A 26663-nucleotide genomic window follows, 5' to 3' on the forward strand; every position below is an offset into this window, starting at 1 on the left:
TTAATAAACAGATGAATGGATGATTCGGGTGCAGCCTCGGCGGCGGCAGTAGGCGGGCACTGGGGCAAGCCATGAGGGAAGCAAGGTGGGAGCCCAAAAAGGGCAAATGGATGGGCTCTGGGCTCTAGGGGTATGTGGGGGGGGTTAATGAGTTAAATAGCTGTTATTGTATGTTACATAATAAAGAATGTCTATAATTGAATACTAGGTTTTCTATTAATAACAGATGATGAGCAATTTCACAAGCCTATGTATAATACTATCTTGTATAATGGAAATTTGTCATGGTTTCTCAAATTTCCTCTCTAAAGGGTCGTGAATCATTTATTGACCAAGATTTTGTTTCTATAGCTGTGAAGAGACAACATGTATATGGCTAATATTTTATTTTATTTTTTGAGACAGGTTTTCTCTGGGGCTTTGTAGGCTGTCCTGAAACTAGCTCTTGTAGACCAGACTGGTCTCAAATGAACAGAGATCCACATGCCTCTGCATCCTGGGTGCTGCGATTAAAGGCATGCACCACTACACTCTGGCTATCGCTAATTTTTTTAAAGGAAAAACATTTAATTGGTTGGCTTACATTTTTAAAGGTTTATTAAGTATCTTCATGCTGCAACATGGTAGAATGCAGGCAGAGATGGAGCTATAGATGGAGCTGATCATTATAGATCTTGACCACTGGCAATTGGAAGTGGTCTGGGACACTGTTCATGGCTTCAGCATATATAAGATCTCAGTATGCACCCCCAGTGACTCACTTGCTTCTGTAAGTCCATACCTACAGCAACAAACCAACCTCATAACAGTGCCATTCCCTGTGAGCTCATGGAGGGGGGGCTATCACATTTAGACTAGCACAGGTTCTATGCATTAAGGTCCACAATGAAGTATGATATGCCCTTTTGTGTGAGTAAACAATAAACCCATCCTACTGAGAAACACCAAATTTTAAGTTTGTTTTCACGTCAGAATTCATTAGTCTATGATTTTTTTTTGCTGGGGTACACCTAAGACCCTGGGACAAATTACATGAAGTACTCAGCTTTCATTTCACACAATTTGAGAATAACTAACACATTGTTTATTATTGTCGGATTGGACAGAGAGGCTAGTGAGGAAATTTTTTAACACCAGTTATAATTTTGAGAAGCAAATGCTTCTCAACTTTGTTTACAGTGACTTGCACATGTCAAACTATTATTTTTCCTGGATTTACATGAGCCTTAAGATAAGCCATTCCATCATTAATTCTATGGCATTCTACTATATTTTTGATATTAGTGGTCAAACATATATGTGAATCGGAGCACTGATTGTAATGAGAATAGTAAATAAACATTTTTAGACATGTAAAAGAAGCTTAGTCAGTACAACTATGACACCTAAAACTGTCCCAAAAAGGCAAACATAGTGAAACACATACTCTTGACTATCAGACTCAGTACTAGAACCCCACGACACCAGTGATCTTTACATTCCCTCATTCGAGAATATTATCTTCTTGAAAGACAAAACAAAATCTGCCTCAGCATACCTTTGCAGATTTCTAGTTTGGCAAATTATATTTAATCCAGTGAAAGACATCTGTTAGTCTTATGAATTCGTGTCGATTGAATGTCAATGTTGTTTGATGAACAACTTTGTGGTTTAAGAAACTTTTGTTGCAATATAATCTTTATCATTTTCAATGGTCACTGGGATCCCCTCCACCTCCCCCCATGGAAACAAAAGCAAAAAACTCTTCCTTGATGAAACACATATTTTGGTATTTATTCTGAGCTCAAGGTATCTCCAAATTATATAGATTGGTTTATTTTAGCAGTTTCTTTTTTATCTAATATCTTCTAATGCTGTTGTTTCTTGTTCAGTAGCAATTGAGAATATAAATATATGATAAAAATATAAATCTATGATTTAAATATATAATATAAAAATATGAATCTATGATTTAATCTATCCCTGGAAGTCTTAATTACCCTTTTAGTTTACTGAACATATCTCTTAAGGAACCTCATAAAGTGTTAATATAAGTAATCTATTTTTTGTTTTGGTTTTTGAGGCAGGGTTTCCCTGTGGCTTTGGAGGCTCTTTTACAAAGAGCTCCTGTAGACCATAATGGCCCCAAACTCACAAAGATCTGCCTACAACTGTTCCCTGGGTGCTGATATTAAGGGTTCTCATGAACAGCTCTTGGTGTAAGTAATATTTATTAAGAAAAAATCTGAAGTCAGATATGGGTGTAAGAACGTGAAAGAGCAGAGAAGCAGTTGATCAGCCATCAGTGTGTCCTATCTCTTCCATTTCTCAATCTAAAACAGAGAAAGCACCTCTCTTAGCCCCTCCATACTAATTCCTGTCTCCAATCTTTCCACAGTTTTCCAACCCTCTATGATATATTTTGGTCTCTGATGCCACAAAGCTTTATTATAAAAATATGGTCAAAATTCCACAAACCCCCAGGACTTCTTATCTATCTCACATGTTTGCTACTTCCCTTCCTCATATGAAAGTGTCCATGACAGATGTCTCATAGCATGGATATCTCAACATCTTGTGGTCTCAAATACAACACAGCTTCATCTTCACTGCTTCATGCAATGAAATCTCACAAACTCTTCACTTGGGCTCTGTCCAAGACATAGATGTGTACTATAATGAAGAACTGACAACAGAGAAAGAATCCATCATCTTTATATTTTGAATCTTTATTGTTTGTATAGTCAGTTAAAAATTAGGTGAATCTGCCATGATTTTGTGTACCTACCAAGTTTTAATCAAACTTGCCAGTTTTTGAATAATGTTGCTCCTGAGACAACGAATTACTTTGCCTACTCCTTCAGTAAGGTAAGGGCATTGCTGGATAGAGTTGTAACCTGGGATACCTTCTTAGGCTTTAAATGAAGAGCAGGGCCCTTTCTCTTTTTTTTCTCCAAATTAGAATAAGAGTATATATTCCCTCCTCCCAACAGTTTATTTATGAGGATAGTAGCAATCTCTTCAGTTTTTAAACCCAAGTTAGTCTCCAGAACATTTCAAAAAAATTGTTTTGGTAATGATGTCTCAACAAAAAACCTTTCCATTTGTAGTGTCATTAAACTGACTAGTATAAAAAATTATATATACTGTAATTTGAAAGGCCTTTTGGACTGTGGCCTGGCTGCTGGTGCATCTTGGGAGAGATCTAACATCACTGGAAAAGGGGAAAAGGAGATTGATTTCCATTCCTGTGTGCATGCAACAAGCAGGAAAACAGCAAAGTTACTCCAACTAGCTTGTACTCAGCTGTGCTTTCTGCAAGCAGAAGATACATGCAATGAGTTTTTAAGATTTGGAGTATTTGAGCTTAGTGAAGGATTTGAGTTTCCCAGTTGAGAACGCCCATTTACTGGGCTACCTTTATATTTCAAAATACCAGTACACTTCCAATTGTCCATGTAATTAGCTTTCCATAACCTCATGCAGCCGTCATCTCCTGCGGATGCTAGCACTGTTCCTGTTATGTTCCAAATCACCCACCAGACCTGAGAGTTGTGATTAGCAAACTGAGCCAAGATATGGATTTCAAGTTTTGTGGGACCACCAGAAGAGGTAAGTTCTTTACTCACAGGTTTTAATGTGAAATTCTTACATCTTTCGTGGATATTGCCAGGATATGGAAAGATCTCCCCAAATTTGGAGCAAAGGCAATATCATGAACAGGATCTGTGACTGTGATAAGTGTTTCTGCTTTTGCGTATTTCCTGGTGTTTTCATTGTACTCAAAAATCTGAACATTGGCCATTATGGTTCATCTGCTTTCATTACTTCCCACTGCGATCATGGGGTAATGAGCAGGAGAGATGGAAGGGTTCCAAGAAATACAGCTACAGCTCAGCTTACATGAGATCTCGTGCTGTAGAGACCACTGGCTGAGATTCATAACATCTGGGGCCTCATATATTCTTACTATGCCATCTGCTGAACAGGTTGCTAACATCAGACCCATATGTTTGGAAGCAAATTTCACATCAGTAACAAATGTTCTACTGTCCAGTAGAGTTGTCCTCTTCACCCAGTGACTCTGTCCTCGAATATTATCATTTGATTCTCCTACTATTTCTTTTCAAAGAGCTGCTGTTTTGTCAACAGAACAGGAAGCCAAAACCTGTCCAAATTCAGGATGAGCCCATGTCACAGGCCAAACACATCCACTATGTGTCTTCCAATTAGCAGTACAATGTAAATCTCCGCTTTCACTTTTATTCCAGACCTTGATGGTCTGGTCGCTGGAGTAGGTGGCCATCCTGCACCCAAGGAAGTCAAAAGACATGTCATGCATGAGGACTTCGTGGTCCTCTGCGATATTGTGCACCACAAACATGGCCTCCACTAGTCTGCCTGCCCCACCTCCCAGAAGATGGTGAAGGTACCAGCAGACCCCAGACCACCTCAGAGGTGCTTATGGCACATCAGCCCATATCACCCCTCGTGCCACTGGGCCCTTTCTTTAATGGTGTTAAAAGCATTCAAAATTACTGTGTCTTTTCCATCAATGTATTGTTATAAGAAATTACTAGTGCTCCTTTCTTAACAAAACAGAGACATTCATATCATCCTTGTTGTGTCCTTTTCACTGTAGATATGAAAGAGTCAACAATAAAAACCATTAACAGAGACAATATTATGTCTAAGACATCAGCACAATAATCTTAAAGCTAGCCTTATTCACTTTTTGGAATCCGTAGAGATTAACAAAGATTTGGAGCCAAAATAACTCACAAATGAAATGTAGTTGAGTTTTTCATGAAATCTTCTAAGAACCTGTGCTTACTTGCCAGTCCAAAATCACCCAATACATTCAAAAAAGAAATGAAGCCAGGATCGGCCTAGAGGGCCACAGTAAGACAAGGATATGACTGTTTATTGAGGAAACAGATATTTTATATTGTCATCAGAAAAATAAAATAGAGGCCATTTCCAGGTTCAATACAGCTGTAGTTGCCAGGATACTATGAAAATTGTAAGCCATGCAGGGTATATAAGATTAATATCTAAGAAAAAAAATTTGTTAGGCTTACATACTTCCTTGATTACTAAGAAAGCATAGAGAATACAGATTATCCTGAATGCTTCCCTACCTGATGGAGAGCATCAGCCCATCAGGAACCTGAATGTACATTGTGTCCTAGGAGACATGGGCTTTATCCTGAATATCCTATGACAAATGTCTCTCAAGGCAGGTAGATCAGTCCAACTGCATGGTGCCCTGCAGATAATTTTACCCACTGAAATCCTGACTCTGACATTCAGGGTCTGCCATTATTCTCAAAATTCCCATCTTTCATGTCCTACAACAACAGCACTATAGAGAGCTTTCATGGCTTTTGCCATTTCAAGTCTCGATATCTTCAACATTCTTTGAAAAGTCAACATTCTTATGTCCTTTACAGCAAAAAATTAACCTATAAAGTAGCATCCAACATTCTTCAGTTTTGCAGTGATTAAATTAGCTAAGTAACAGCTACTCTGGGAATGAACTAATTTTGTTGTTACCTTAGGCCAGTGTCTAATTTTATGGGAGCTTACAATAGAAACTCAAGTTAGTCACTGAAGGTAAAACATGCTGAACCATTGTTTCTAATTTTCTCTTTAGCTTTGTTATGAACTTGTGCTCAGCTAGCTCTCTTAGCCAGTCCAGTCACACTTGCTCAGAGACATTGCCAACTCAGTTGAATTCTTCTTCTCATGTCAGTCTTCGGTCAGTACAATCTTTTTCAGGCAGAAATAAGACATTCTGATCTAAGAACACACTCAAGAGATGTTTGCTCAGATGATCCTAGGTTTTGTCATGTTGATACCCTGAGGGTAATTAAGAGATAGATACAGTAATATATGAGGTTTTAAAAATCCAAAGCTTCCGGGAGTTGGTGGAATATTTCTTTAATCCCAGCACTCAGGAGACAGAGGCAGGTGGATCTCTATGAGTATGAGGTCAACCTGGTCTCAGAGTGAGTGCCAGGATAGATTCCAAAGCTATAGAGAAACTGTGTCTCAAAACAAAACCAAAACAAAAATCCAAAGGAAATGCATTAATCACATCAATATCTGAAGTAGTAAGACTCAAACATCAAGATAGCAACAACTGGTAAACACAGAAATGCCAAGAAATGGGAAGAGGCAATAATCTTACATAAAGATGAAAAAACTAAAACTGAGTCTCCACAAAAACTTTCTAACAATACAAACCTTAAGTAACTGATAACATAAGAAATTTTATGTAGAAAATTTGGGGAATGTCCATAAATATAAACAAAAATGAATATAATTACATTGCAATTTTTGATTACAGAAAAACAGTGCACAGATTCAAATAATATGAGGACTAGTCTTGTCCCAAAGATACAACAATCAAAAATATATAAAACACAGTTTGAAGGAATTAGGAAAAGTCAAGAAATAAAGCAGGGAAAATAAACCAACTTTTAATCAAAAGACCAAAGAAAACATAGGGAAGGAAAGGCATGATCTTGACCAATGTAATCATCTCCCTATATTTCTGTGTGTATAGAAATTATATTAACACAAAATTCAAAACTTTCACAAAATTATCTGGAAGTGACACTTGATATGTAGTTTCTGACACTTGACCAACTGATATTTCTTCCAAAAACAGAATCCCTGTCCCGACCTGCAGGATGTCAACCTGGGGCAAGAGAGTCAGGGATAGGCAATGGGGACAAGAGACACAGAAAGAACAACCACAGGACAGGATTCTGATCAAGTGGCAAACTTTATTTTTCTGAGGCTAGCTTACATATTCAGTAGAGCAGGATATGGGGAGGGGTAGAGTTGATTGTGTGTGCACCAGGTGTTAGTGTAGTCAGGATATTAGGAAAAAAGAAGATGTTTGTCAGGGTAAAGAGTTTATGAGTAAGAGGTCCAGGAAGGGTTGCCCAGGTGACTGAGCCTGTGGGTGGAGGACAGGGTCAACTTGTTTCTTTTCTTGAGCTGAGGTTCTAAGGAGCTGCTATATAAAGGTTAATATACACCTATGTGGCTGGCCAAGAATGGCCTAAGATCTCATGCAAAGCACTGACATCTTTGGCTCCCAAAAAATCCCCATGCTCTAGAGCACTCTATGGAAATTGAGTTGATCTATTGCTATGTACCAGCACCTCCTTGTAATAATCCCTACTTCTTTCAGGTAAATGCAGCCCCTCTGATGCTCAATCACAAAACAGCATAGAGAAATAATTTAAATAACTTAAAATCTGCTTCTACAGATTATGACACAAAACATGGATCTTGTCCTAACTACCTGCTAAATACCATGCACACTTCAGTAATCTCTGAACTTCAGAAACATCTTTTCTCCCTGGAACTGAATTTCATTGAAGCACACCATTGCATTTAGTTGTAGCAACAAGTTACAAGCATTCTAATCATGTATTGGTGAAAGACGATGCACATCACCATTTTCATATAAGTTCCTAAACTCTTTGCAATATTTGTAATAAAAACATGAGAATGGAATGCAATATTCAGAACTCCTAGAAACCAGAATTTCAGTTTTCTAATCTTCCTTCCCACTGCCACCAAAAGCAGTACCCATATGTGAACACTTGACATTGATACTGCAAGATTTATATCCTACAATGTCATGGCTTCACTGTCTCCCATTACCCAGTAAAACCATTATGGGAGGCATGCAGGACAAAGGCCACTGCCCAGGTCTCCACATGAATCCAAAGAACTATATAATGGCTCACAGTCCATCCAAATAACAACAGGATTGAAATCTCACTTGGTGATGGTGGCACAAACCTTTAGTCCCAGCCCTTGGGAAGCAGAGTCAGTAATGTCTCTGTGAGTTAATCACCAACCTGGTCTGCAAGCTGAGTCCCTGTGAAGCCATGACTTTTACACAGGGAAACCCTGTCTTGAAAAACAAGCAGTAAATAACTAACTAAAGAAATAAATGTAATGATAGCTCAGCAGACCTTCTCTGAACACCATGGTATAGCTTGTGATGTATCTTGCAATTCATTTCAGCAAAGGCAGAAGAAACCATGACAAGAAGCCACAAATTACCTGACACTAGTAGTTCTGACTGCTAACATCCCCATCCAAAGAAAAATAGCCCAAATTGGCTAGGGCCACCCTGCAAGGAGTCATATTATCAGCTTCCCTAATGTGTGATCAGAGATCAAATAACTCTGACAGCAAAGAACTTCCAGCTCTGCCCTTTCAGGACTATAGACAGAGCCCTAGTCTAAAAAGTTTGTAATTTAGTAGACACACCTCCTCTGTCATAGAGCACATCCTGTTACTCATCCAAAGCACAGGGTCCTTTATGTGCACATTCCATTACATTAAATTTCCTGTGCAGGAATCCCATCGCCTCAGATCTGGGAAACCCTGGAGCAAACACAGGTCACATTCGCAAAGTAACTGTTACTGCTGTGTAACTGAGTTAGAGAAAAAGAGGCAATTAACTCAATACAATGGGGTATTGATAGGTCTTGGAGGCAGAGAAGACAATGGGAATATAATGCATTTATAATCTAAAAAACCTCCATGTGAATGCTGGGAATTGTATCTGGGTCTCCTGCTGTTGAAAACTGTGCTTTAAACCATGGAACCATCTCTCTAGCATTACATTTTTTCCATAATAAATTAAATCTAGTCACTTTCCACTTTTCAAATATATTCCTTTAGCCACCTTATATCTTCCTTCCAGATAACATTTGCAAGCTTCTGATAGCCACCATTATACACACATCCTCTAGGGGAATACCTTATAAACAATATAAGTTTTGTATCTTTCTTTGCTTCATATATGACTTTTTGTTATCCTCTAGGCTTTCACACATTGCTGCAAATTGTAGCCTTTCATCTTTTTCAGGTCTACACATGTTACATTATTCCTCTATGATCTTCATTGTTTCGGGAAGTTGGAAGTGATAGCTCTCATTTCTTTTGTTGTTCTAGTAACTTGAGTCTTTTTTTTCCCTGAAGATTGGCAGTTTGATTACACTTTTCAAAAGAAGCATATTGTTACATTGTTGCTATTCTACATTATTGTTTTATGCAAACTGCATGAGGCTTTATTGTTGTTTTAATGAGCTAACCCCATGTTAGCTCAGGTCTTTCATCCACCCACCATGGCGGATGGCTAGAAAAGACAGCTTGAAGAGTCTGCATAGAGATCTCATAGAGCAGCCTAAGGGGAGTTTCTAGGGATACGCACAGGCTCAGGATTGGTGTGCTTCCAGGCTTGGAGGGCTTGCCCTGTGCTGATTGGTTAGCTGGTTGTTATGGCCCATAGGCCCTCACAGTGTGGTTGCTCTGCTCTGCGCATCATTGCTGTGCACTTGTCCAAAAAGCACACACAGAGCCGTAAAGCATAGCACCACCAGCTAACTTCTGATTGGTTCCTTGCCAAGAGGCAGGCATCTGACTTTCTAGTGACTAGGACATGGTCAGACAAGCATGTTTTCGGCTGTTATCTGAATTATTTTTTATTGTATATCATTAGTTTCTTCCCTGATCGTTTTCCTAGCTTTTGTAGTACAGCTCATAGTAAGTCCAACCAGGCATAAATTCCTTATACTCAGCTCCTCCTCAATTTTGTATATCAAACAAGTCAGAAAACCTCACAAGTCCCATAGTTATACATTTAGATCTGCACCTCTCTTCTTGCTGCCCTTGCCATGATGTGAGTTCCCAGGTCCTTCACGTGTGTTCTGGAAAGAAATTCAGGATACTTATGCCTGCTGACATCCATCCTGCATGTCTCCCTGCTCACACCTTTACCTGTTGTTTAGCCATGTCATCCTATGGTCTGATATGTTTTGAAAACTTGAGGAATATAAACCCATGTCTTAAGGCTATCTGCTTGTACTCTCCAGTTGCCAAAACTCCTTCCACGTAGATCCAAAGAGAAAGAAATGTCATTTCTCCTGGGTGCTGTCCCTGTGAGAGCACTGTTGCTATGACATTTCATTCTGAAGTCCAGGGACAACTTCCTAGATGGTCAATTAAACTGGGCTAATGAACACTGTTTATAGTAGTCTTCATAAACATACAGATGTCCTGCTGGGAACCAAGCTCATAACTGACTGCTCTTGGTTTTCTTATACCATTAGGGAGGACTATGTGACTCATATCCTAGGAGTTCCTTATTCTCCCATGAGTAAATATTAGTTGTTCCATACATGTAATAGAACAAGCTTCAGAGCCCTTAAGCATAAGGCAGAAACAACTCTGCTGAATTCTCTCTACCTTCAGGATTCTCAGCAGGTGCCCACTGGTACTTATTTATCGTTCTCTGTTGGTTTTTTTTGCAATATATTTTACATTCCAATCCCAGTTCCCTCTCCCAATCCCCAACTTCTCCTTGGATCAAGGAAGGCCTCTGCTTTTCAGGTTTCTTAAGTCTGCACAGTATCTCTTTGAGGCAGGACCAAGGCACCTCCCCACCCACCCATACACACTTTATCTAGCCTGAACAATTTATCTCTCTATATAGAATAGGTTCCACCATGTGAGTTTGTAAATTTGTGTTCGATTCAATAGAAATCAAGCTGGCAAAAATAAAAGCACAATAAAAGTCAGATATAAAAAGGTTTGGCAAAATACTGGACAGGCAGAAAGAAGAAATACATACATACATACATACATACATACATACATACATACATACACACACAGACAGACATCTTCAATGATTGAACATGGTCAAAACTGTAATTGATTATTGTTTTAATTATGTTGTCTACTGACAACAGAGTACCCAGGGTATACAGCACTCACAGAGCATCTCCACTCAGTCTAGCTGTGACTCCTCAATGACCATGTAGTCAGTGGCTGCCATATTGGGCAACACCCAAAGGGTATGCTTACCTACACAATTTTCAACAGGTGACTAATTTTCTCTCAATTTTTGTCTGATTTCTTTCTTTTATCCTTCTATCTTTCTTCCTTTTCTTTATTTCTTTTGTATGTAGATATGAAACATTTCAAATATATGAAGAACTTGAGATTTATCTCAAGTTAGTGTTAGTTTCTAGTAGCTGAGATAAATATACCAACGAGAAAAGCTGAAGAACCAAAAAGGGCTGAGATTATGAGTGTCCAGTCAATGGTCATGCCAATTCAAAAACAAAAGTCCCACCATGAAGAGGATAAGATGTCATTAATTCTAGATCCAAACATGTATGGTCTATATGACCCAGGTACAGATTTCCCTGAATTCTGTTTTCCAGTAAGGCAACAGTTTCATGAAGTTTCATAGAAACAGAATGAAAAAGGATATACATTAAAACACTTTTAAAACACTTTGGTGAAACCCTTCTGAATGTAGGTGCCAGTTGGGAGGCCTGGAGAAGCTATGGGGTCTGTTCCAGTAAAACCAGTGATTATCCAAAGTATACAAAAGGAATTTGGTAAACCATTCCATAAGGAGGGATGCTCTCTCAACTCAGATAAATTGAGCAGGGTCTAGCCCCTCCCCCAAATTATATGACAGACTTTGAAAAAAAAATCCCCCATGGAAGGCCTCACCCTCCTTGGAGTTTGCATGGGGATTAGATGAGGAGGTCGGTTGGGGGCATGGGAGGTCGGTAGGGAGAGAGAATAGGGATTGATATGAAAAATGATTGTTACTAAACTAAATAAAAAATCAATTAAAATAAAATAAAACTCAGGGTATATGGGTTAGAACAGAGTGTGGAGAGCATACAGAATGCTGGTGGTGCACACCTTTAGTCACAGCACTTGGGATGCAGAGGCAGGTGGATATTTGTGAGTTCAAGGCCAGCCTGGTTTACAGAGGGAGTTCCAGGACGACCTGCAAAGCAATACAGAGAAACCCTGTCTCAAAAAACAAAACAAAAATGAGTGGAGAGACGTTTTACAAGCCTTCAGCTTGGTAGAAACAAGGCTTCGTCAGCTAGTACATTTCAAATTCTTTTCTGTATTATTATAAGGGTTTTATATCAGACAAAATGGTGGACAAAAATGGCATGATGGTTTGAATGGGAATATATTTAGAGGATCATGTATTTGAATGCTTCGTCATTAGGGAGTGGCATTGCTTGGGAGGGAATATGAGATGTGACCGTATTCCAGGGTGAGTGGCTTTGTTAGAAGAGCATGTCACTAGAGGTTGGATTTGTGGTTTAGTAGCCCAATCTAGGCCCAGTATCTCTCTCTGCTGGCAGTACATGTGCATATAAAACTCTCATTTTCTCCCAAACCATGTCTAACTGTGGAATGTCATGCACCCCACCATGAGTATAATACACTAAACATTTTTAAGAATTCTCATGTTCCCTGTGTCTCTTCACAAAATAGAGCACTAAGATAAATGGCTACTACTCGGCCTAAAGATAATGCAAGATGAATTGTTATTAGGCCCTCTACCTGTGTCATCCCAACCTCTCCAAAAATCAGTGAAGTTTTAATACATTAATCAGCCTTGCAGAATGCCCAATGGAAGTGTGGCTTCCTTCTGGGAATGTCTGTTCTCAGTTGCTTAGTCCTGCATCCTTAGGCAGAAAATTTCAATGGCTGGAGTAAGGTATTGACAAATTTCTTCATGTCATGATTTCCAGAAAGCAAAGTAAAGAAGTACAAGAAAGACAAGGAAAAGATGTAACTTAAAAGATATATTTCAGTGATCTATTTCCTCAAACTAGGCCCCAGCATATAAAGAACCCATAACCCCACAAATAGCACAATTATCTGGGGAACCAGGCATTAACCACATGAGCCTATGGGAACTTTTTGTGACCAAACTGTAAAAATGGCCACACACTCCACACCTGGAATTCACATTTATTAGCCATTTTGCAACTGTGTCTTATCACATATCAACCAGCTTGTCCAACATCTATCAACATTTAGCATTGTGTTTTCAATACCAGTTTTTCAGCAGATATCTGTGGGACCTAGGGAGATGGTAAAGCATTGTGTGTAACCATGGAAAACTGATTTTGGATTCCCAACATCAACATTAAAATTTAGATTGTGGAGACCTGTGCTTGTACCCAACTGAGGGTAACATGGAGACAAGATGATCCCTCGGATTTCTTGATATTACAGATCGGGATAATCGGTGAACTCCAATATGAAACCCTATCTCAAAAATAAATAAATAAACAAGAGTGATTAAGGATGACATTCATATCAACCTCTGGCCTCTACACACACATCTCCTGCACACCATTTGCGGTCCATTCCCTATGCTACACGAAACTACCATAAAAGACAATACCAAAACAAAACAATGACCAAAAATTGGGGTTTGGAAAAGGCTGAGAATACAGGCATGGTAATTTTGTGAGACTAAATACCTTAGTTTGAGCCCAGGAATCCATTCTGTAAAGAAAAAGGTAAGAAAAAAGGTTTGATGGAAAGGAAGTGTAACCCAGCAATGGGAATGCAACATTGGGGACAGTTGGGTCTGTGAAGTGGGTTGTCTACTCATCCTAGCCCACATTGAAAAATCCAGGGAAAGCAAAGACCCTAACCCTCAAAAAATCAATATAAAATTTGGGTGACACCAGACTATCTTCAGTTGTAAACACACACACACACACAAAAAAAAACAAAAAACAAAACAAGCAAACAAACAAAAAAACAAAGGCACACATACTGGCACTCAAACACATATGTATGCACACACATGTATACTGACACTCATACACATATGTCCATACAAATACCTCTTATCCCACTTGTATAGCTTTCTAAATGTTCTTATTTGGAACAAGAACATTCCAAGTTAACTAACTGCACTTATGTAGAAATGATGTCCCAGTTACATGGGTCCCAGTTTTTGTAAATAATGTAAACCAAACCCCCTTCCATGTACCAATCAATTCTGGTTTGTATTTCGGATTTGTCTCTCTTTCCATCACCCCTTGGCGTGAGAAATAGATCATAGTTTCCTTCCATGTACTTCAGGATGACTTTCTAATACATGGTCAAATGTTGTGGGGGCCTCAACTTGATTCTTTATTCTGTATGCTTAACAAAGAGAAAGAAGAATTTTGATGCTCCACAGGAAACTGGCTTGAATTACAAGCAAGCTTTTAAAATAGTATTTATATATTCTGCACATTGGTCATGTCCTTGTGTCTTGGCCTCTTTAAACATTTGGTCAAGTAGTCAACATATTTTGTTAATAAAACTTTACATTATTAGGTTTTCTTTAACTATTTTATTACACTTTGTTTATTTTTACATTGTATGTATATTAATATACCTCTTATGCCTGTTGCACATGTATCTGGAAAAGAGATGACACCTTCCAGAGATCAAGAGACCAACTGTCAGTTACCATGTGATTTCTGGGAATTGAACTCAGGTCCACAAATTTGGTGGCAAGTGTCTTTACTCAGCACGGCATCATACAGACCCCATTTTCTTTATTGATTATTTTTTCCATATGCTCTGTTCGCTATTTACATTATTAATTACATAACTATATTTGAGTTTTGAGCATGGTGGGTTGTGTCTTCCAGGACTTGTAAGTCAGGTGCAGAAAGATTACAGTCTCAAGTCAATTTAGGACATATCTTGGTTTCCAGGCCAGGCTGGAATACACAGCAAAAGGAGGTCTCAAATAACCAAAAAGAAAAAGAAGAACACATTTGATTCCAGGCCTTTCTTCACCTCTAATTGAATTGAATGGTTTCATTTTCTGACTTATATGGAATGTACTAGATTGACTCCCAAATGAGAAAAAAACATCATGGGCTAGCAGGATGAATCAGTTAGATAAGGATGCTTACCCCCAAATCTCAAGATTTTATGTGTGTCAGGACCCACATGGTAGACAGATAAATGGACTGCTGAAAATGGTCCTAAAACATACACATACATACAAACACACACACACACACACACACACACACACACACACACACACAACATCAGCAGCAACAAATATGTAAAACTTTTTAAAACTCAAGGTGAATACATTGTCTTTGTTCTGCTTGTCATAAGTGAGGTACTTTCTACTATCTCCCCTTTGGAGTACAGTGACTTCAGTGTAGTGATATCATCACTTATCTATTGATTTTTCATTACTTGTTCACTAAATGGAGGGATTTCAATCATGTTTGTCTTGGTATTAGAAACTATAAAACATTTACTTAGCACATTTGCAAGTATGTTGCTTTCAGAAATTGAAGACCCCAGCCCTTTGATTGTCATTGGTTTTGTTGTCTAGGCACATGCCCTGGCAGGACTCAGTTCACTGTTATTGTGTCTTCTTTATCTAACTGACCTGAGTGCCCATTTAGGGATCTGATGACCACTGTTCCTACATTTCAGTCCAATCTAAGGTTTGCAGGATTCCTGGCTGGGTTTTCTGAGAGAAATATGCTCAGTTGTTAAGGTCATCCAACCTTTGTTCCTGAAGCCCACCTCAAGTCTGTGTTCCACCTGGCTGCCTCTTGCATAGTTTTTGGACAGCACTACTGAGAAATACCTTCACCCTCTTCCAGAAATGTCCTTTCTCAGTCAGTACACTCAGCTAATAGACCCTTATGTACTATACCCTTTAGAAATTTAATATAAAGTTCTTGGACCAAGGATGTGAGTTCTGACATCTACAGTCAAATTGTATAGTATTTTTTGCATTTTAAGTTCTGTGGCAAATTTGTTGATAATTATGGATGGTGTGTTGATTGTAGTCTAAACATAAAAGTAAGGATAAGAGTAAATTTGGATGGGTCATAATACAAAAATTATTGATTTATTGTGACCACTAGGTGGAGCCACGAATCAAGGAAAACAATGTGGTTGTTCTTGCTGACCAATCAAGGTTAACCCGCAGCCTTGAGTTGCACATGAACGAACATGTAAACTTATACATAAATGTGTGAATACATAAGTAAGGGTCTAATGAGTCCTCTGAGTGCAATAATGGTGTAAAAGTGACTTTGTGCATAGAAAGCTATGCAATGAGTTTAGGAATTCTGGATAACATGGTATTGAAGTGATATAGCAAGTATTTACAAATACAGGTGTATCAGCTGTCAATCCAAATGGCCTGACTAAAAAGCTCTCTGCTTATTACTGCAGAAGAAAGACTGAACTCCAGGGGGAAATACTATAACAGTAATACAAGACAGCTTTTCAGAATCTGTAGTCCCTCAAAAGTCATTAACTTAGCATACCTTGTGTCCAGTCAGGCTGTTCGGAATTATTAGTGAAGCAGTCACAGAATTAAAAGTAGGGAAACACACTCTCACAGTGGATATGAGCAGTAACATCTGAAACCCTGAGGACTTCAACCTGCTCCCACTAAGTCAACAAAGAAGCTTATAAGATGACCATGTGCAGATCCTATGTCTAATCAAACAGGAGTTAAGTTATGTACTTCTCGACACATACACACAAACACATGTAGGCACACATACTCACACACAAACACATATGTATGTACATACATGTGTACTGACATCCACAAACATATGTCTATATATATTAACATACGTTAATATTACTTGATTGATTTCTAAATGTTTCTATTTGGAACAAAAACATTCCAAGCTAACTAACTGCACTTATGTGAAAATGATATCACAGTTACATGAGTCCCCAGTATTTGTGTATAATGTAACCCAAATCCCCTTCAAAGTATGTTTTGCATTCTGGCTGATTCTCTCCATGCCATCTGCCCAAAGTTCCCCATTGATATTTACAGTTCAGATCAGATTCTGCACACAGATTTTATTTCCATTTTGTCTCTCTTTCCATCATCCCCTGTGGCCATGTAAGATCACAGTTTCCTTCCACGTAACTCAGATTGGCTTCCTAATACATGGGCAAATGTTGTGGGGCCTCAGCTTCATTCTTTATTCTATATGCTTAATATAGACAAACAAGAATTTTGATACTCCATAGGAAAGTGGCTTGAATTGCAAGCAACCTGTTAAAGGAGTATTTCTATATTCTCCACATTGGCAACGTCCATGTTTTTTGGCATCTTTAAACATTTGGTCCAGTACTCAATGTATTTTGTTATTAAAATTTTTACATTATTATATTTTCTTTAAGTGTTTTATTACACTTTATTGATTTTACATTGTATATACATTAATATTCTTCTTATGACTTTTGCACATGTATCTTGAAAACAGAGCACAACTTTCAGAGATCAAGACACCAATTGTCACTTACCATGTGAGTTCTGGTAGTTGAACTCAGGTCCACCAATTTGGTGGCACGTGTCTTTACTCACCAAGGCATCACACAGACCCAATTTTCTTTTTCTTTATTGGTTATTTTCTATATTACCTGCTCTCTAATTACATTATTAATTACAAAACTATATTTGAATTTGGGGCATGGTGGCTTGTTCTAAGACTTGTAAGGCTGGTGCAGAAAGATTGCAGTCTCAATTCAATTTAGAGCATGTCTTGGTTTCCAGGCCAGGCTGGAATACACAGAAAAAGGAGGTCTCAAATAAGCAAACAGAAGAAGAACACATTTGATTTCCAGGCCTTTCTTCTCCTCTTGCTGACTTTAATACCTTCATTTTTTGTACTATATGGAATTTTTTTGATTGAGTTCCAAACAAGAAACAAGCATCATGGCCTGGCAGGATGAATCAGTTGGATAATGATGCTTACTTCCAAATCTCAAGATTTGATGTGTGACACATGGTAGAAAGAAAAATTGACTTCTGAAAATTGTACTAAAACATACACATAAACACACACACACACACATAAACACACACACACAGACACACACACACACACACACACACACACACATACACACACACACACACACACACCATCAGCAGCCACAACTATGTAAAACATCTTGAAAAACAAGTTGAGTAGATTGTCTTTGTTCAATATTTTATAAGGGAGGTAATTTTTATTATCTCCCCCTTGGAGTCCAGTGACTTGAGTGTGATGATATGATCACTTATCTATTGATTCTTCTTTATTGTTCACTGAATGGAGGAATTTGAATGATGTTTGGCTTGGGATTAGGATCTATAAACATTTACTCAGCACATTTGCAAGCATGTTGCTTTGAGAAATTGAAGGGCCATCCCTTTTAGTATCAGTGGTTTTGTTGTCTAGGCCCATTCCCTGGCAGGACTCAGTTCAATTCTATTGTTTCTTCTTTCTCTAACTGACTTGAGTACCCAAAAAGGAATCTTCTGACCACTATTCCTATATTTCAGTCCAATCAAAGAAGTGGAGGATTCCTGGCTGTTTTCTCTGAGAGAAACATGCTCAGTTGTCAAGAACATCCATCCTTTAGTTCCAGAAGCCCACCTCTAGTCTGCCTTCCGCTGGTCTGCCTCTTACATGCTATTTAGACACCACTACTGGGAAATTCCTTTACCCTCTTCTGGAAATGACCTTTCTTAGTTAGTGTACTGATCTACCTGACTCTTATGCACTATACCCGCTATAAATTTAGTTGAGAGTTCTTGGGGCAAGGATGTGTGTTCTGACATCTACAGTCAAAATGTATAGAATTTTTCCAATTATAAAGTCCTGTGGCAAATTTGTTGATAATTCTGAATGGCGTGTTGATTAAATGCATACCTGTTAATTATGGTCTAAGCATAAAAGTCAAGATAAAAGTAATTTTGGATGGGTCAGAATACGAAAGTTATTTATTTACTTTGAACATTATATGGTGCCATCAATCAATGAAAACAATGCTGTTTTTCTTGCTGGCAATCAGGAATCACCCACAGCCTTGAGTTTCACAGGAATGAATATGTGCACCTATACATAAATGTGTGCATACATAACTAAGGGTCTTATGAGTCCTTATAGTTCAACAATAGTGTAAAAGTGTCTTTGTGCATAAAAAGCCATGCATTGAGTTGAGGCATTCTGGAAAGTATGGTATTGAAGTGATAAAGCAAGAATTTCCAAGGGCAGGTGCATCAGCTGGTAATCCAAATGTCCTGTCTAATAAGCTGTCTGCTTATTACAGTAGAAGAAACACTGAACTTCAGGTGTAAATACAAGAACAGTAACACAGGACAGCTCTTCTTATGCAGGGACACTATCATCATCGCTAGTCCCTCCAAGAATATCAGGTTATCAAACCTTGTGTCAAGTCAGGCCAGTCAAATTATTATTGAGGCAGTCACAGAATTAAAAGTAGGGAAACACACTCTCACAGCGGACATGAGCAATTACTTCTGAAACCCATGACATGGATGATAGAGCAAGGAGGCTGCCAGACATTAAGATTATTGATCTGTGAGGCAAGGGGGTGTCCTGAGTAACATCACATGGCTTGCTTCTGCTTCCCATTTTCTCCATGGTGACACTCAAATCATTTGACTTCCTATAACTGGCAGGAGGAGCAAGAACCTCTCTAGATGGTTAAGTGCTTGTGGCCCTGATCACGATCCTGCAATCCCTGACTCATGTTCACATTTCTTAGGATGACTAACTGGACATCCTCTTACACTTAGCTATGGTAGATATTACAAGGTAAAGTCACAAAGACTGGGATTTGTTTCAGTTGAAACTCTAACTTTATCTCTGTATAGTGGTTTCTCAGAAACTGAAGAAGAGGAGGGGCCTCTCTCTGCCAGGATGCAAAAACAAATGAAATCTTGGCCTCTTTTCACTGAATTCAGGTTTCTCCCCTCATGCACATCAGTCTCACAGATCTACTGTCTCCACCTACTCTTGCTGCATGGCCTTCCCTCAGACAGCCATCTGGACTTGCTATTGGATGATAACTCTGTCCAAACTAACCTCTCTAGTAATCAATAACTTCGTTCCAGACTGCAGGAACTAAGCCATGAGCAGAGGCTGCTAAAGGGATCTGCTGAGTGAAGGGACACTCTCTGGCTTCCAGATGTTAGACCTTCTGGGGAGCACAAACCTTGTGACCTGGATCACAATCACTGTACTGACTATTTTGTTGTTGCTGCAGCCACAGACCACCTGTCTTTTCCACAGATCAAAGTAGCAAATCATAAGGAGAAACAGTCTGGCAAACTAGGCCTCAAATCTTCCATAGCCTTTGCAGAGATTGCTTGGGATACTTCCACCATCACTATTATCATCACCATGCCCAAATATGTGAGGTCTCCAGTGCAGGATTTCATGACTACCACCAACATTCCCATCACAAACATCACATTTCTCATTGTCTCTATCATCTCCAACACCATGATTATGGATCCCAACAAGAGGACAATGTATGCCTCTGGCACTTCCAAATATTTAGCAACAAAATGAGTAGATCCTGATATTTCCATAGAAATAGGTGTGTCTCTGGTGTGAATCAAGGCTCTGGGACATGAGTCATACTTGGGATTTTGTTGTATTGAGCCTATCCCCCACTGTACATACTACCATGGAACCACTTGTATAGCTGTATACACTGTATGGCTTCAACTTGGAGCAGGGCTGGATTGATACACCCTAACCTGTGACTGCAAATACTGGTCCCCCTGCAAGTAACACAGATATCAGAGCCAGTGTAGTGTTCATTTATTGTAGATACCCTGTGATGCCCTTACAGCCACAGAATGTGTATAGGATAGCCCAGGCTATTCATTTCTGCTTGGTCTTGAGAAATAAAGGACAACAGAAAACATGTACTTTTCTGCAAATGGTTCTTAATTGTGGCAAATTTGGAGGAGGGTATCACTATGGCTGTGTCACAAAGCCCCAGGAACATTTCTGGGATAAGAAGCTTCGTCTGGAATACACTATCGACTAGGGAATCTTAGATGGTACCTGACTAAGATACAAGGAAATATTCATGTGGACATCCAGGACTTTGAGGAAAGCATATTGGTGACCACCTAGACTAGGTTCCTGAGCACTCTACCTCCAGTGATTCTATGAGCATGTTCAAAACCAGGTACCACCTATGGCTTCCCTGTGTTCACTGTTTCTTTGGGGACTGTGTAGGGATTCTCATTCTGACCTTGACTCTCCAGCCAGCCTGTTTATAGGTTCTTAGCAGAATTCTGCAATCCAGTTTCTGAGAAGGAGGAGTGATGAGCAAAGCGGTCAAGACCAGGCTGGAGAACCCATAGAAAGAGCAGACACAAACAATGAGAGCCAATGGACCCCAGACTGATAGCTGGTAAACCTGCACAGGGCTGTTCCAGACCCCTTAAATGTGAATGCTAGTTTGAATGTCTGGTTGATCTATGTGGCCTCTAGTAGTAGATCAGTATTTATGCCTAGTACATGAAGGGACTTTGGTATCCCATTCCACATACTGGGATAACTCTTAGACAAGACACATGAGGGAGGGCCTAGGGCATGCTTCAAATGATATGACAGACTTTGAAAATCCCCAATGGAATCCCTCACCCTCCCTGGGGAGCAAAAATGGGCTGGACTAGGGTGTTTTGTGGGGCAGGGGAGAGGATAGGGAGAGGGAACTGGTATTCACATGTAAAACAATCTTGTTTCAAATTTAAATTTAAAAAGGGAAAAAAGAACCCACTACTGGACATGGAAGAGGTGGCAGGGAACTCAGACTCCTGGAACAAGGACAAGTTCTCTATGGAGGACCTGAGGCTGAAGTTCTTGGGCAGCTGGCTGGGACCACTTGGAGGGCAAGGATGAGGATGTGAAGGATAACTGGGATGATGATGATGATGATGATTATCAAAATAAAGAGGAAACAGAAGTAAAATTGTCAGAAAAAATAGCAAAAAAGATAAAAGAGAAAACATGGCAGCAGAAGAAAAGGCAAGAAGAAATTAGAAAGAGGTTAGATGAGCCTGAAGAACATAAATTGCTAACACCCAAAGAGCAATTAGCAGATAAACTTGAGCTAAAGAAGCTACAGTAAGAATCAGACCTTGAATTAGCAAAAGAAATTTTTGGTGTTAATAATCCAGGTTATGGAATAGATGCTATGAACCCTTCTTCAAGTGATGACTTCACAGAATTTGGAAAATTCCTAAAAGATAAAAATGCACAACATGAAATATCACCATATTGTGCCAGTTTTGGAAGCCTGAGTTGGAGATGTCTGTATTTCATTGGAATTGATGACTTGAAAAATATTACCAATATTACCAATTCATTTACTGTGCTTTGCAGTGAAACACAGAAGCAAGAAAAGAAAAGCAGAGCCAAAAAGAAGAAAGGTGTGGTTCCTGGAGGGGGATTAAAGGCCACCATGAAAGACGATCTGGCTGATTATGATATGATGGAGGATATGTACAAGACTATGAAGACTTCATGTGACCTTTTAACTTCTCCTGGTGTCTTCTTTCTGTTGCCCACAATCCCTTCAACATGTAGCACAACTTCCTTTCCTTTCAGTTCTGATAAGGCTACAATCAGAAAAACAGTATCTTTTGTGCTGTTTATTTAAGCCATTGACACTCAGATGCAAATGAACAAATGAGGGAACTTGCATCTTATTGCCAAGGGGTTAAAACTGGGAATCTCATTAGCTACTAAATCATAGTTGAAAAACAAAACAAACCTAATAATGTTGCCATTATTGGTATTTGATTCCATAGCTAAAATTGCTTTGTCTTAAAATTTAGCTGAGGATATTAAAAACATGTTCTGTAGAAGACTGCTTATCTCAGAGTGAAGATGCTGCTGATGAAAAATAATAGTTAGTTACTTAAGATTTTAATGACCAAAACACTTCAACTTTGAAGCTGAAGAAGGAAATCCTCTCCAGTAGTACAGTGAAAGGGGTGGATGCTCCAGTTCATTGACTATCTAGTTATTTGTCAGCTGTTTCTACTGGTGGAGAACTTCAGATCAGGAAGGAAATTGTGTCTATTTTTCCTGATTCAAGTGTTTGAGAAACAAATCATGTTCTAGGTTGCAATGGAAAAACTTAACAGGGTTTTGGCATTTCCTTTTCTTTATAAAACATCCTGAGCAAACTGTACCAGTTAAGTACAGTTTGGCAAACTGTTATGTTATGACATCTGCAATATTTTATAAAGCAACTAATTTAATTTAAAAAGGGGGAAGGAGTGGCTGCTAAGAATAGATGGAAGGAACATTGTTCTTTAAATTGCTTGGAGTCATGGGTAGCCTTAAGTGAATACTTGCTCGGCGTGGACCACAGTTTCCTCTTCACTAAGATGACTTGGGTAGTAGAACTGTCTAACAAAGTCAACAGACATCAAGGTCCTAAATAGACTTTGCATAAATGGTAGAGCCCCTGAATGGAAAGGAAATGTTGTCTCAGCTGAAGCATAAGAATGAGCGAGAAACAGCACAAATGAGGGTGACTCACTGGAGTAGAATGCCCTATATACTTTCCCATTGGACATTCCTTGAGAAGTATGGGAGTAGTTACCAGTAAGGATGGGGAGAGGTATATTACAATGACAACCACATGATTTTTCTGTGATTGGAAAGGGACGAGAAGTCTGATGCATTGACTTCTCTCTGGAGTGTCCAAGACACTCGTTTCTCCTTCATCACCATGCTTAGCCAAGCCCTCAGGTTCTTCCCTTCTCTATTAACAGCATCCTGCATTCTGCCTGCTGCAGAACTTCCCACTTCTGTATCTTCAGAGGGACTTTATAGCTTAGTCAATGATGTGAATGAGGAACAATTGAGGTAGAAATCTATACTACATAAAAGGTAACAATGCTACTCATGTATCCTGTATTCCTGATGAAAGTGTCAGGACAGTCTCCTTGCACTCACTTATGGAACAATTAAAGGAGAAGCAAGATAAGCAGTCATGATTGCAACAGCCTCTGGTGCTGGTTTTAAGTTTTTGACTCTTTTGTACTTTGTACTCTTTGAGCAGCCCGACAGCCATCTCCCAGGGAAATAACACAAGGGCTTATTCTTTCTTAGGAATGCCTTGCTTTAGCTTGGCTTTTTTTCTAGCCAGCTTTTCTTAATTATCCAATCTACCTTTTGCCTCTGGTCTTTTACCTTTCTCTATTTCTTTTTTTCCTTATTCTGTGCCTGGCTGTGTGGCAGTCCTCATTTTCTCCCTCCTCCTCTCACTGCTAGATATCTTTACTTCTCAGATTTCCTATCAATCTCTCTGCCTGCCACCCCACCTATCATTTCTTTTCCCTGGCCATTGGCCATTAAGCTATTAAAGCAAACAGGTGTTTTAGTCAGAGAATGTAACACAGCTTCACCAAGTTAAAGAAATACAACATAAAGGAATGAAACACACCCTTTCATCATCAAAACAAATGTTTCAAAGGATAAACAAACATTGCAAATAATATTCCACATCACACACGGAGCATCAACTCCCACGCCCATCTGTTGATGCTGGAGATGGAAATACTCCAGGATTTGTGCTTCTTGTTTTCATCTCTCTATTTCTATTTGCTTCAGTTAAGACATTTACTCCCAAGTATTTGCTTCCCTATTGCCATTATGAGGATGCATCCAGACTGCTGGAGGATCTTAGAAAAAGGGCTGGGCTAGAATAGGAGAGTGTATGCTTTGCTCTCTTGTCTAGTGAGCTGTTTGACCACATTGCTTCTGTAGTTCTCTTAGGCCTTTGAGAAACTGGAAAATTTCCTAGATGTATGACCTTGGGCCCAGCTCTCTCTTCACAGGGACAGTGGGATCCTGCTCATGCAAAAGGCAAAAAGGTAATCACTATTGATTATCCCTGTAAAGGACATTTTGGAGTACAAAATGGGAATCCCTGCTCTGCCATTTGGCGCTGTCCTTACGATGACTAACTGGAAACAATCCTGGCCAGGGTTGTATGCTCTATGACTATATTTATAAAATCGATTGTCATTGCACAGTGAAGTGGAAGTAGTGTTTGTAGACAGTGCCTGGATATGTATAATACATAAAACACTATTTCTTAAGACACCATTTTAAATAAACTGGGTAAAAGGAAGGCAGATAACCAGATTCCTTTTTAAATGTGGTTAAGTCTCAGTAAGCACCATGTAAGAGTGGGCTTGGGTCAGGCTCCAACTCTGATACTTCTCAAGGGATAGTAAAATGGCTTCTTGCCTTGTCAGTGAACCTGAAGTGGTGGCCACACCCTTTGGGCTTGGTTTCAAATACAGGCATGACCCATCCTAAGGGAGAGGAGGGGCTGGCTCCTTCTATCTTGGGTTCCAGAGAGCATGGGAAGGGCAGAGACAGCATCTTCTTGAGCAGGAATGCCTCAGTAGTTTTTTAATCTTATCTGTGTAATTTTTTCTCTAACAAACACCTATTTTTTATTGAGTAAAGGAATGATCCTGCAAGTGTGTAGGGCAGGCTAAATGCTGTAGCTGAGGAGGTGGTGGCCATGAGTCACAGGTGTATAGTCACAATTTGATGACAGGATTCATGAATTACTCACAGCTGTTCACACATCTCTGAGCCAATATACAGGCACCACCTAAAAAAGCACTGAAGTTGTCAGGGAAGAGAATCATGGCTAAATCCAGTAACCTCAGTGGTGGAAAATCAGGCTGTACCTGAAACTTTGGAGGGAAAGGCACAGATGGCAGGGTAGATGGACCCTAAGCACTGAAAGAAGATTTCCAGTGAGGCAGAACACATTGCCGGTAGACATAATAACAGAGCAAGTTGGTGGAAGGACCTAATGAAACCTTCTTCCATGAAAAAGTACTACAGGAATCTAATGACTATTGGCAAAGGGAGAATTGTTTTTGCCTGGCATGATCATATTTGGTTAACCAAAGCAAAGTGGTCTGCCTTCTTATCATATAAAGAAAAGAAATAACAAATGGACTCAGTAGCTCATATTTAAACATTTATGTTTCACTTGCCTGAATTAGAGGCAAAGAAACTCTTGGATTCTAGCTATGCTTAATCTCTTGCTCATCTCATTTTAAATTTGTGCCCCTACATTCATTGCAATCACCAAACTGTTTCCATGTCAGCTGGCAAAGCAGGTCTATTGCTGTAAAAAAAGAAGTCACAGAGTGTCCCCAAAAGATCACAACATGTTCTCAGTGGCCTAAAAGAACATACTCTGGTGCCGAGCATTGGTGGTACATGCCTTTAATCCCAGCACTCGGGAGGCAGAGGTAGGCAGATCTCTGTGAGTTCAAGACCATCCTTGTCTACAAGAGGTAGTTCCAGTACAGCCTCCAAAGCCACAGAGAAACCCTGTCTAGAAAAACCAAAAAAAGAACATACTCTGTGACTGCAGGGAAACTTTGTTTCTTAATTTGCATTTGTCTGGACCTTCCCAGTATGTTGTTACTGTTACTAAAAGGAAATACTCGCTTCACTTAAATACACATAATCTCTCCATACTTCCATAGGACTGAAAATGTATCATGAATTTAAGTAATCTGGACTCAAAATTCCTAATTTCAAACTGAAGAAAGGAAACATTCATACCAATTATTGTGACTTGTAAGAAAGAACTACAGTTGTTAGCTGATTTTTACATTTTCTGCAGTACACAATCAATAATTTAGACATATATTAGCAGATTAAAATAACTGGAATATAAAATATATTATACTGAGTTAACACCTGTAATCCAGCTCCTGGAATGTATCAAGATTACCCCAAGTGTGAGAGCAATCTGGTCTACATAGATGAAATCCAGGACAGCTACCAGCAAAGAGAGCTCAAATGTACCCATTAATTCATTAATTTAAATTTTATAGCAGGTCAACTGTAATTTAGCTAAAAAATTATAGAATTTGTGACAAAAAATAAACTTTCTTACACAAAGTTTCAATC

At 39.1% G+C, this 26663-nt stretch overlaps 2 pseudogenes; one reads left to right on the plus strand and one right to left on the minus strand.

The window, feature by feature from the left end:
- Window positions 1–3281: 3281 nt before the first annotated feature.
- Window positions 3282–4363, minus strand: LOC113839087 (annotated as a pseudogene).
- A 17116-nt stretch (window positions 4364–21479) lies between these two features.
- LOC100766783 lies at window positions 21480–22223 on the plus strand (annotated as a pseudogene).
- The last annotated feature ends 4440 nt before the right edge of the window (window positions 22224–26663 follow it).

This window comes from Cricetulus griseus, unplaced genomic scaffold (assembly GCF_003668045.3).
Source record: "Cricetulus griseus strain 17A/GY unplaced genomic scaffold, alternate assembly CriGri-PICRH-1.0 unplaced_scaffold_9, whole genome shotgun sequence".
NCBI classification, from domain to species: domain Eukaryota; kingdom Metazoa; phylum Chordata; class Mammalia; order Rodentia; family Cricetidae; genus Cricetulus; species Cricetulus griseus.